Here is a 12,760-nt window from a genome sequence, read left to right on the forward strand (position 1 = left end):
ACACAGGCAGCCTACCTCTCCCACCATTACAATAGGTTTGAGATCATCACGGACAGCAACACATACTCTGAAAAGCATTCACATGCTGGTTATAAGGTAGGGCATTCCATTCCTCCAAGCACGTGGTTGACAACTGCTGAATGGCCATTGGTGCATGTGGGCGTACTGCACTACGTCTGGGCAGCCCACACGTGATCGATTGGGTTCAAGTCGGGGGAACGGGAAGGCTATTCCATTCGCCTAATTTTCCCTCTTTCCCAGAGCTCCTCCACCTGCGCGTTCGGTGCAGGAGAGCATTGTCATTCACAAAAATGAAAAATTGGGAAATTTGTGGTGAGGTCTTATGGGACCAAACTGTTGAGGTCATCGGTCCCTAAGCCTACACACTACTTAATCAAACTGACTTACGGTATTGGCAACACATACACCTATGCCCGAGGGAGGACTCGAACCTCCGACGTGTGGACCCGCACGGACCATGACGAGACACCCTGTCATCACGGACAGCAACGCATACTCTGAAAAGCATTCACATGCTGGTTATAAGGTAGGGCATTCCATTCCTCCAAGCAGGGTCAAATGCACCCCTCAAAAGACGCACGTCGGAGAGGAGTCCAGTGTTTCAGTAATGTTGGCCAGTGAGTGGATCGTGTTTTTTAAGTTTGGTGGTCAGTACACTTATACTACAATATGTCGCCCCACACCATAACACTTGGGCCACCAAAATGATCATTTTTGATAATTCTGGACGCGCCATCATCTGACGAGAGGTTGGAACACGTAATGTACTCCGGAACGTTGTGGAACGTGATCGTTTCTGGTGGTCCAGGTTTCATGGACGTACTGACCTCCAAATCTTTGAACACGGTACAATCACTGGCCAATGTCATTTTGACACATTAGCATCGCTCGTGTGAAACTTAGCTTTCCCTTTCCTCACTTGATATACTGGGTACTATGGATGAAGGGCAACGGGCAGATTCCATATTTCTAGATCTCCGGAAAGCATTTGACGCCGTACCCCATCCCAGGCTATTAACGAAGATACGAGCATATGGAATAAGTTCACAGATACGCGAGTGGCTCGAAGTAATAGAACCCAGTGTGTTGTCCTCGACGGCGAGTGTTCATCAGAGGCAAGGGTATCGTCTGGAGTGCCACAGGGATGTGTTATAGGACCGCTGTTGTTCTCTACATACATAAATGATTTGGCTGACAGGGTGGGCAACAATCAGTGGTTGTTTACTGATGATGCCGTGTTGTACGGTAAGGTTTCGAAGTTGAGGATGTGAGGAGTTGGTGTGATGAATGACAGCTAAACATAAACGTGGAAAAATTTAAGTTAATGTGGACGAGTTGGAAGGTCAAACTTGTAACGTTCGGATACGGTAGTACAGTATTACACAGTCAAGTCGTTTAAATATTTGAGCATAACGTTGGAAAGCGATATGAGATGCAACGAGCGTGTGAGAACTATGGGCAGGTAAGGCGAATGGTTGACTTCGGTTTATTCGGATAATTTCAGGAAAGTGGTTCACCTGTAAAGGAGACCGCATATAGGACGCTGGTACGACATATTCTTCAGTACTGCTCGAGTATTTGGGATCCGTATGAGGTCTGATTGAAGGAAGACATCGAAGCAATTCAGAGGCGGGCTACTAGATGTGTTATCCATAGGTTATCACGGAAATTTTTCGGCAACTCAAATGGGAATCCCTGTAGGGAAGGCGACCTTCTTTCCGAGCAACACTACGAAGAAAGTTTGAGGAACCGGCATTTGAAACTGGCTGCCGATGATTCTACTGCCACCAATACACATTGCGCTTAAGGACCGCTAAGATTGGATACGAGAAATTAGGGCTCATACGGAGACATACAGGCAGTCGTTTTTCCCTCGCTCTATTTGCGAGTGGAATAGGAAAGGAAATGACAAGTAGTGGTACAGGGTACCATACGCCACGCATCGTACGGTGGCTCGCATAGTATCTATGTAGATGTACAGGGTGTTTCAAAAATGTCCGGTATATTTGAAACGGCAATAAAAACTAAACGAGCAGCGATAGAAATACAACGTTTGTTGCAATATGCTTGGGACAACAGTACATTTTCAGGCAGACAAACTTTCGAAATTACAGCAGTTACAATTTTCAACAACAGATGGCGCTGCGGTCTGAGAAACTCTATAGTACGATATTTTCCACATATCCACGATGCGTAGCAATAATATGGCGTAGTCTCTGAATGAAATTACCCGAAACCTTTGACAACGTGTCTGGTGGAATGGCTTCACATGCAGATGAGATGTACTGCTTCAGCTGTTCAATTGTTTCTGGATTCTGGCGGTACACCTGGTCTTTCAAGTGTCCCCACAGAAAGAAGTCACAGGGGTTCATGTCTGGCGAATAGGGAGGCCAATCCACGCCGCCCCCTGTATGTTTCGGATAGCCCAAAGCAATCACACAATCTTCGAAATATTCATTCAGGAAATTAAAGACGTCGGCCGTGCGATGTGGCCGGGCACCATCTTGCATAAACCACGAGGTGTTCGCAGTGTCGTCTAAGGCAGTTTGTACCGCCACAAATTCACGAATAATGTCCAGATAGCGTGATGCAGTAATCGTTTCGGATCTGAAAAATGGGCCAATGATTCCTTTGGAAGAAACGGCGGCCCAGACCAGTACTTTTTGAGAATGCAGGGACGATGGGACTGCAACATGGGGCTTTTTGGTTCCCCATATGCGCCAGTTCTGTTTATTGACGAAGCCGTCCAGGTAAAAATAAGCTTCGTCAGTAAACCAAATGCTGCCCACATGCATATCGCCGTCATCAATCCTGTGCACTATATCGTTAGCGAATGTCTCTGGTGCAGCAATGGTAGCGGCGCTGAGGGGTTGCCGCATTTGAATTTTGTATGGATAGAGGTATAAACTCTGGCGCATGAGACGATACGTGGACGTTGGCGTCATTTGGACCGCAGCTGCAACACGGCGAACGGAAACCCGAGGCCGCTGTTGGATCACCTGCTGCACTAGCTGCGCGTTGCCCTCTGTGGTTGCCGTACGCGGTCGCCCTACCTTTCCAGCACGTTCATCCGTCACGTTCCCAGTCCGTTGAAATTTTTCAAACAGATCCTTTATTGTATCGCTTTTCGGTCCTTTGGTTACATTAAACCTCCGTTGAAAACTTCGTCGTGTTGCAACAACACTGTGTTCTAGGCGGTGGAATTCCAACACCAGAAAAATTCTCTGTTCTAAGGGATAAACCATGTTGTCTACAGCACACTTGCACGTTGTGAACAGCACACGCTTACAGCAGAAAGACGACGTACAGAATGGCGCACCCACAGACTGCGTTGTCTTCTATATCGTTCACATCACTTGCAGCGCCATCTGTTGTTGAAAATTGTAACTACTGTAATTTCGAAAGTTTGTCCGCCTGAAAATGTACTGTTGTCCCAAGCATATTGCAACAAACGGTGTATTTCTATCGCTGCTCGTTTAGTTTTTATTGCCGTTTCAAATATACCGGTCATTTTTGAAACGCCCTGTAGATGTAGACACTGGACAGCTAACCAACGTGCGCTTTTCAGGGGTATATTAGCCCATGACTTCGTTTTTAGGGATGATAATGCATAATCGCACCGAACAGCGCCGGTGGAGGACATCTTGGAAAGAGAGGGTAGTCTGCAAATGGGCTAGCCTACCAGTAGCGCGACTTATATCCCATCGAGATCGCGTGAAACGCTTTGGGGCGACGGATTTCAGCACGTCCATATGCACAGTCACCATCTAGCACTTGTCAACCACGCTGGTAGAGGACTGGAACTCCTTACGAATGTCGTGGCTACCGTGGGAGCACGTTGCATAGCATGCACTGTCGTCTACGGTGGTCACACTCCGTATTATGAGAACCACGTCCTTCCTTTTGTAATGTCCAGGGGAGCATCATAAAACGCGATCACTTCAATGCAATTACTGTCTTTGAATAAAAGAAACCTTTCTGTACGTCTCAATGCGCATTTCTTTCAGTTACGTTCTGCACTACACTGTTGCAGTTCATTCTATGTACGGCCCAAGTTTCATCGAGCTATGTTTCTTAGCAGTGACACACCATGCGAAAGCACAACAGAAGTAAATAAGTAAATGTCACATTTACGAAGCTGTTTTATTCACAGATAAATCACTATATGAGGCACATCCAGGTGGTCCTGCACCTGTGCCAAAGCTGTCGACGCTGCAGTCTCTCGCCATCCACAGAGAAAAACTATTTAACATTTTTTTCTGAACACATTTTCCAAATATTATAGATACCTTTAGAAAAACGATGATTAAACAAATCAACTAATTACATCTACACCTACATCTACATCCATACTCCGCAAGTCACCTGTTGGTGTGTGGCAGAGGGTACCTTGAGTACCTCTATCGGTTCTCCTTTCTATTCCAGTCTGGTATTGTTCGTGGAGAGAAAGATTGTCGGTATGCCTCTGTGTGGGCTCTAATCTCTCTGATTTTATCCTCATGGTCTCTCAGCGAAATATACGTAGGAGAGAGCAATACACTGCAGCAATGTACATGCAGTAGGGTTGCATACCCCACCGCGTTTCGCCGTGTAGGAGCATGGTAACATCACGTCCATTTGGACACGACTGGCAGGTAAGGGTAAAACTAGTATTCATTTCGATTTCATGTAACAACTGCATGAACTAAACGTTTGTTATCGAAGAAACGTCAGAATTTCGGTGGTTTAGCATGTGTCAGAGGCGCATTCGCGTTAGAATAACAACAGAATACCTAAAAATAGGTAATGGCGGCTGATAGGGGTCTTACGACATTGTTTGAGCAATCCAACAGGTGACCAGTGGCAGAGCATACCTTTGCTTAAACGACGTTTCGCCTAAGATGAACGGACTATAGCTGTTTATACCATGAAACTTGGACCTTGCCGTTGGTGGGGTGGCTTGCGTGCCTCAGTGGTACAGAGAGCAGTACCGTAAGTGCGACCACAACGGAGGGGTATCTGTTGAGAGGCCAGACAAACGTGTGATTCCTGAAGAGAGGCAGCAGCCTTTTCAATAGTTTCAGGGGCAGCTGTCTGGATAATTGGCAAATCTGGCCTTATTGTGCTGGTACTGCGAACGGTGGAATGCAGGGGGAACCTACAGCCGTAATTTTTCCCGAGGGCCTGCAACTCTACCGTATAGTTAAGAGATGATGGCATCTTCTTGTGTAAAATATTTCGGAGGTAAAATCTGCGTGCAGGGACTACTCAGGAGGGTGTCGACGTCAGGAGAAACAAAACTGTCAGTCTACGAATTGGAGCGTGGAATGTTAGATCTCATAATTGGGCAGATAGGTTAGAAAATTTAAGGAAGAGAAATGGATGAGTTGAAACTAGATGTAGTAAGAATTAGTGAATTTCTGTGGCAGGAGGAACATGTCTTTTGGTCCAGTGAACGCAGCATAAAAAATATAAAATTGAATATGGGAAGTGCAGGAGTGGATTTAAGAACGGATAAGGAAATAGGAATGCGCGTAAGATACAATGAATAGCACGGTGAACGCTTTATCATAGCGATAGACACTAAGCCCACAGCCATCACAGTAGTGCAAGTTTATATGCCAACTAGTTCCGAAAATGACGCAGAGTTTGAAAAAAATTGTGACGAGATAAAAGAAATTATTCAGATAGTTAAGAGAGACGAAAATTTAATTTTGATGGGGGACTGAATTCGATAGCTGGAAAAGGAAGAGAAAGAAAAATAGTAGTTAAATGTGGAATGGGGCAAGCGAATGAAAGAGGAAGCCGCCCGGTAGAATTCTGCAGGGAGCGTAATTTAATCATCGCTAAAACTTGGTTTGAGTATCATGAAAGAAGGTTGTAAACGTGGAAGACACCTCGAGACTCCGAAAGATTTCAGATAGATGCTGATTCAGCCGATCCTACCGCTGTCAGTTTATGCGACCCGTAATGTTATATTTGGCCTTCAAAAACCGCGTCCGAGATTTTTATATTTATCTCGCCTGCTACGCGAAAACTTTTAGTTCTACAAAAAAAAAAAAAAAAAAAACGAACGGGACCTTTTTTGTAGGAAATTCAACGTCGTTAAATTTCATACCGGAATATGTTTTCGCTAAAGGACGTAGTTTTCGAGCTATTCAAGAAAAAGTAAAAATTCGACCTTCAAACACACTCAGCCCTCGCCAGAAGAGATTTCTAGTATATTGTTCGTGGCACTGTACAAAAGCTTGCGATTACACAATATATTCCCGATATTCGATTTTTGGTCCCTACGCCACCAGCATAACGGCTATTTCGTTAAAATTACTAATTTAAATGTGCCCGTGAGGGTAATGAAAGAAAAATATGACCGTTGTAAACGTTACGCTGACAATTCTATCCAGTCTTACAAGAACAGTAGTTTCGTAGTCGGAAGACCTGAAGAATATATTGTACGCTTCTTTTAGTTTTTTTTATGTATTTAATACTGGAAAACGGTGGCTCGCCAGCACAAAACTTAAGTACATTAAATTTCCCAGAAAAAGGGCTTATTCGTTTTTTCTCTACGACTAATAGTTTGTGCGTAACGTGCCATAGTATATGAAAATCTCGTGCGTGGTTTTTAAAGGCCAGATGTAACATTGCGTTATGTATAAAAAGATAGTGGTAAGAGGAGATGAATGACCCTATGTAATGGCAAGACAAAGATTTCTGAACCAGATTTTAATTTGTAAGTCGTTTCCAGTGGCTTGTGCACGTTCAGTGTCCCATCTATTGAAAACGGGCCTACGACCTGATGCTTCACTTTGACTTACCACATGTTTACACTCCATGGACGCTGACGTTACACCTGATGAAGGCAACGGGAATTGTCAACAGCAGGCCGTGGTGGCCGTGCGGTTCTAGGCGCTGCAGTCCGGAACTGCGGGACTGCTGCGGTCGCAGGTTCGAATCCTGCCTCGGGCATGGATGTGTGTGATGTCCTTAGGTTAGTTAGGTTTAAGTAGTTCTAAGTTCTAGGGGACTGATGACCTCAGATGTTAAGTCCCATAGTGCTCAGAGCCAATTGTCAACAGACCAGTAGTGCATGTTTCGGGGGTTTATCTCGTCATGATTGATAAATGTGGCTTCGTCACTATCCTGCCTTAATGCTCATGTACAGGAGTTAAGACAGTTCTCATAATAGTTTCCATGCAGTCCTTGATGGAGGGAGATATAGTCATGGACTCTGCGCCGATGGAAAATGCGTAGTATGCTTGCCAACTCATGCCACTTCCCCGTGTGATTGTGCGTGAGCTAACGTACGTATCAATAGCGGTAAGATCATTCATTTTCCCCTCTTCTCTCGTCACTTGTTTCCTTCTTTTACGTTGTCTGGGTGTAACACTACCACTTTCACGCAATTCTTTGAAGGGGTTGATAACTATTGCCGAGATGGTTGACGAAAATGTGGATATCTTGCCGCATACACCGTACATAAACGAACAGCATTCTTCCTACAATCTCCCCATACACCATGAGCATGTCTGTTTTTTCTGCTTAGGTAAATCCCACGTCAACTCACAATCTACTGCTTGGATTGTCACACACTAAGTGACTTAACAAGTTGCACTCAAGAAACACACAATGACACTGTAATCAAACATAGCAACATCGTACTTAGCATCTACTCAGGTTGAATGGCGCAAACAAGTGTCGGTGTGGAAACTTTTCAAAATATGGTAGTTCGTAAACGAATCGCACTAGAATCCTGCAACAAACACCTCTAACATTCTAATTTACACTGCTTTTAGTTTCTTAGTATAGATAGGCATTGTTCCATTTAAAAAGTGTACGTCTACATAAAAGTACGCTTCTAACTATTATTAAAATCTGTTTGTTGGCCAGCAGTGGAGCCGTGACTACCAGTCCATTCTTAGACGACCCCACATCAGCAGCATTTTCCATTTCTGCACTACTTCTCGAAATCGTTTATTCCACGCAAACACAAGCACACGTAACATAGTGTGTTCGTCATAGACAGAAAACATTCGTTCATGAATTTCACTTCCTGACATTCCTTCTGTAGTCAAAGACAGCACTACACCTCGTTCATTGTTCCTCTTTCCCGATCTCCATGGTGAATTCGCACGCACGCACGTCTGACTGACTTCACGTCGAGCGCATCTAACAGATAAATGGCACGGCCATGAACGTTCGAACTGCGCCTTCCTGTTTTTCAATAGAGGGCACTTCTGTATACACGCCTATCTGCGTTACCAACGCCAGTGTCATACTCATTATTGAGCCTTTCTCGTTCTCATTTGACTAACCCTTATACCGGGTGTAAATTGGGAACCCCCTTTTTTATTGCAGTATCAGATTCTACATAAAAACTACGTACATTTTGTCTTAAACATTTGGCTCTGAGCACTATGGGACTTAATTTCTCAGGTCATCAGTCCCCTAGAACTTAGAACTACTTAAACCTAACTAACCTAAGGGCATCACACACATCCATGCCCAGGGCAGGATTCGAACCTGCGGTCGCGCGGTTCCAGACTGCAGCGCCTAGAACCGCTCGGCCACTTCGGCCGGCCCTTAAACATTTGTTTTGATTCTTGGCAGTTGGCGCTGTAATTCAAGAAAATCCATGTTCTCATTTTTGCGAGGAAACTGGTTACGTATAAATAAAAAATACTTATTTACTTAATAAATTTTGATTCTCTAAAACTAAAACTCTCCCTCTCTCCCCATAGGGTGGGATTTGAAAAAGAGTAATTAGAGTTTTACAGATGTTGACCCAAAATTTATCCAAATCTGCGGAAAAAATTAATATTTGGGTCAACATTTGTAAAACTCTGATTCCTCTCTATCAAACCCCATCTTATGGCAAGAGAGGGAGAGTTTTAGTTTTAGCGAATCAAAATTTATGAAGTAAATAAGTATTTTTTGTTTATATGTAACCAATTTTCTACGCAAAAATGAGAACATGGATTTTCTTGAATTACAACGAGACAACTACCAAGAATCAAAACAAATGTTTAAGACAAAATGTACGTAGTTTTTTGTGTAGAATCTGATTCCGCAATAAAAAATGGGGGTTCCCATTGGAAATTTTAAAATTGCCTCCCGCCCCACCCCCAGGACCTCAGGTGGCGGGCTAATTTTAGCACCAGCAGGTCCCTCTCGAAAATAATGAACTTTGGATTCTACACATTTTTTCATGAGAAGCTTATTTTTCGTGCTATTCCGGTTTGTCAACTTAAAATTTACACCCCGTATTACAACGTTATGCACGTAATACGATGTTGTAGGAATGCCATTGTAGCTGCACAGATTTATGCACATATAAAGACAGTCGCTTTAGCCGGGAGCGTCATTCATAATTAACACACAATGTGTAAGTCACTCACAGGCGACCCGACACTAGCTAACTAACTCTGTCTGCTGGGGCGGTGCACCTCAGCAGAAGCGATCGGCAGATATCTCTTAGTGGCACGAGGGAACTGTGACGAATGTCGGCCAATCAGATCGCTGACCGTGAACATTTCACTTGGGATGCCTCGTGGAGTTTCAGCGTAAAGGACTCGTCTTCCAGGTAGCGCATCGAGCGGACGTAATTCAAACACGTGTGTCGCGCTTTCGAGATGGGCGCACTCCACCGACGACTTTGAGCCCGCTAATGAGATTACATCAAGCGCCGAGCATTCGGGTTGTGTAAATGCTGTTGGAATTCACGTGCGCTGTGAAGTTGTGTCGAATTGTGTCAATGCATTTAGCAATCTAACTTTGCGTGGACAACGTGTCTTTGTCCTCGCCTTTTATTTCACGAGAATACGTAGTTACCGGTACCCGTTTTCTGGTTAACCATCCGTAAATTCAAGAGACTTTCAGTTTCCCTCACTTGAAAAAAAAAGTTTCAGAAGTTTGTGACTTTATTTTGAACATTCTTGTTCTATTATGCTCGGAGACCATTTTAATACGATTTATTCATGAGTAAGCTTGTTGAAAGGTCTCTGTTGGATTCCTTTCATGTTAATTTCTTAAATCTGTTTCATTTACGGCATAAATTCCTCTTCTAAATTTACTGTGGCGTTTCTGACTAACTGGGAGGAGACTGAGTAGTGGAACGTGTTACTTCTACATACAAACAAGAACGATCTGTCACACTACTACACTTTAAAACACAGTTTACATGTAATTCATGTCACACAGTCTCATACGGAACCTACATCCGCTTTCTTTTATATACTGTATATGATAAGATACTGTCATCCCCCTTCCCTTCTGTGTGAGAGGATGAATGAGCAAATGTATTTCTAATTGCATGCTTGAGGGTAGCAGACGAGCCTGTCTGCTAGAGAACAGTAGGACCAACGTCGGAACAGGTAGCTACGCTTTCTAAAAGCAAAGAGGTTTCTATCCTTAGTATGGTCCTGTCCGTCTCCTGTCATGTTGGTATAGGAAGCTGCCCCTCTGGCCACTTCCGTTTGTATTTGTGAGGCACCTTCAGAAAGGGACCAGGTCAGTCTGTCTGTGGCGAGCGACTGAAGTGGTAAGATCTCCGGCTAAGCGCGTGTCTGCTAAGTTCTTAGGACAATGGATTTCTTAAGTTCAGCCTAACTGAAAATTTAATCACCTTTATTTCAGGTTTAGCTCTAAAATATCTAATGTTATCTGAAATTGCAGCGCAGTGTAATTCTCGTGTGAAGTTCAGAATATATTCCGGTAGTTGCTTTGTCACTACTTTGTGAGTAAAGTGGAACCACGTGTTGATCAGTAACTCTAAGTTCATCAATCTTAAATGCGAATGTGCGTGAGATTATAACGTCTCGTCTTGACAATAATTTTCAATATAGCAACTTTTCTTTATGTTCAACCCACGTGGGGCGTACTTTGTGAAACCAGTACCACGTGCTTATACAATTGTTTGACCCATCAAGTTAATAGTAAGACGATAGTAACCAGTTCGAGGTTTTTCTTTTGTAAATTGCTTTTCGATCTAATTTATTTTAATTATCAAAATTATTGTGGAGTTACACTCTTTGTGTAAACCAAGTTGACCACGTGAAGCGTGTGGTGTAATCATCAAAGTAGCCCTCAGCTATTCTTTTCGGGAAGATTTCACAAAGAGTTAATATGAATTTAGTATACCAGTGTGTGGTAATTACTTCACGGACAGGATTGTGCTACGAACGTAACTTCTTTGGGTGAAAATTGAATCGGTTGGTAGTGGTTAATTTTCTGTTGCACATGTTTCAACGTTCTTTGTGTGTTGTTTTATGAATGCAGTGTTGAATGCAGTCTCCCAATCTTGGCTCCATATTTGATGTGTTCCGTAAGATTACAATTTCACATTTTCACAATCCTAAATAAGGCACCAGTTTAGTTAGGAATCAAGTTTAATATGCTGAAATTTCAATAATCAATGTTAAAATAAATTTCCAAATATAAACTGTTTTGTTTCTTTTTATTTAAATTCTCTTTTATATATATATCACCGGTTGTCGTATGACAATTAAAAGATTATAATTAATGTTAGTCTGGTTGGGAATTTGGTAAGCTAGACTGGATACCTGGTGAAACAGCTGCTCAATAATGCAAGGTTAACTTCCCCAGACAGCTCACAGCTTTAACCCGCTTTTATTGTCCATCAGTACCGCTTTCATAGCAAATTAAATGCAACAACGTTACATTGTGATTTCTCAAACATTATAGCGCGTTTATCACACAGGGTGCAGAAAAATTGTGTCACGATATTTTAACCCTTGATAGCTGATGCCAGTAGGAACCAAAGTTACTAATGTTATGTAGGTCGACAACGCACCATTTTTAAACTACGGAAACTTGGCGCCACTCACTCCGATTGTGTTAAAGGAATATGAGCAAGGAGTAAGAATGTATCACTCGTGATGATGTGTTGTAGTGCTTGCGTACTTTTCCTTGACAGGTATTCATTTGACGTCCATTAAGTTGTGGTTAGCATTGTTGTAATTATTCTTTAAATGTCTATGTATTTTCAAGTGTGAAACGCCCGCTAAACCGGCTGGCCAGAACAGGTAATTAGGACTGTGGATGGGGCCAAATAAGGTTGGGTTTGTTAATGCCAATAGACATTGTTCCATTTAAAAAAAGTGAATACTCGCAGAAAAAGCATTCTTTGTAAGTATAGTTACAATCTGCTGACCAGCTAACAATATGAAATCAACTCTGCGAAAACCGCATAGCAACAGGAATATCCATTTCCGAAATATATGGTTTGCAACTTTCAGGTGATTCGCCATGCATAAAGCATATCTGGGGGACGCGGGAAATAGGGCAGTTGTCGTAATGCGGAAAAGCAGGGACTTTTTTCACGTCCGAAAAGGCATTATCACTGGATTTCGGGCCACGAGTGAAAGCTTCTTAGGGACGGCTAAGTTTGTAAACTGTGCACACGCTGCCGTGGTTAAAGTGTGCCGTGCATGGCAAAATGGAGCTGTCCAAAACGTCGCCGAGGAAACTGTGGTGCACCAGAGGATGTAGATGACAAGAGTGAATGTGAATGACGGCTGCAGAGATCTGTACAGCCGAACAAAGGTGCAACTGTTGAGTAATTGACCGCCCAGATGAACCAAGGGGATACCAACACTTGACTCTTCAACGACCGTTCAGTGGATGTTGCTGCGTATGGGCCCCGCGGTAGGCTGGCTGTTCTTCTTAGGTGCCGAACGCTGGAATTTGCACGCCAGTACCATACCTGGACGTCCACTGCGTGATGCTCCATCGACGTGAAACG

Source organism: Schistocerca serialis, chromosome 2 (assembly GCF_023864345.2).
Source record: "Schistocerca serialis cubense isolate TAMUIC-IGC-003099 chromosome 2, iqSchSeri2.2, whole genome shotgun sequence".
NCBI classification, from domain to species: domain Eukaryota; kingdom Metazoa; phylum Arthropoda; class Insecta; order Orthoptera; family Acrididae; genus Schistocerca; species Schistocerca serialis.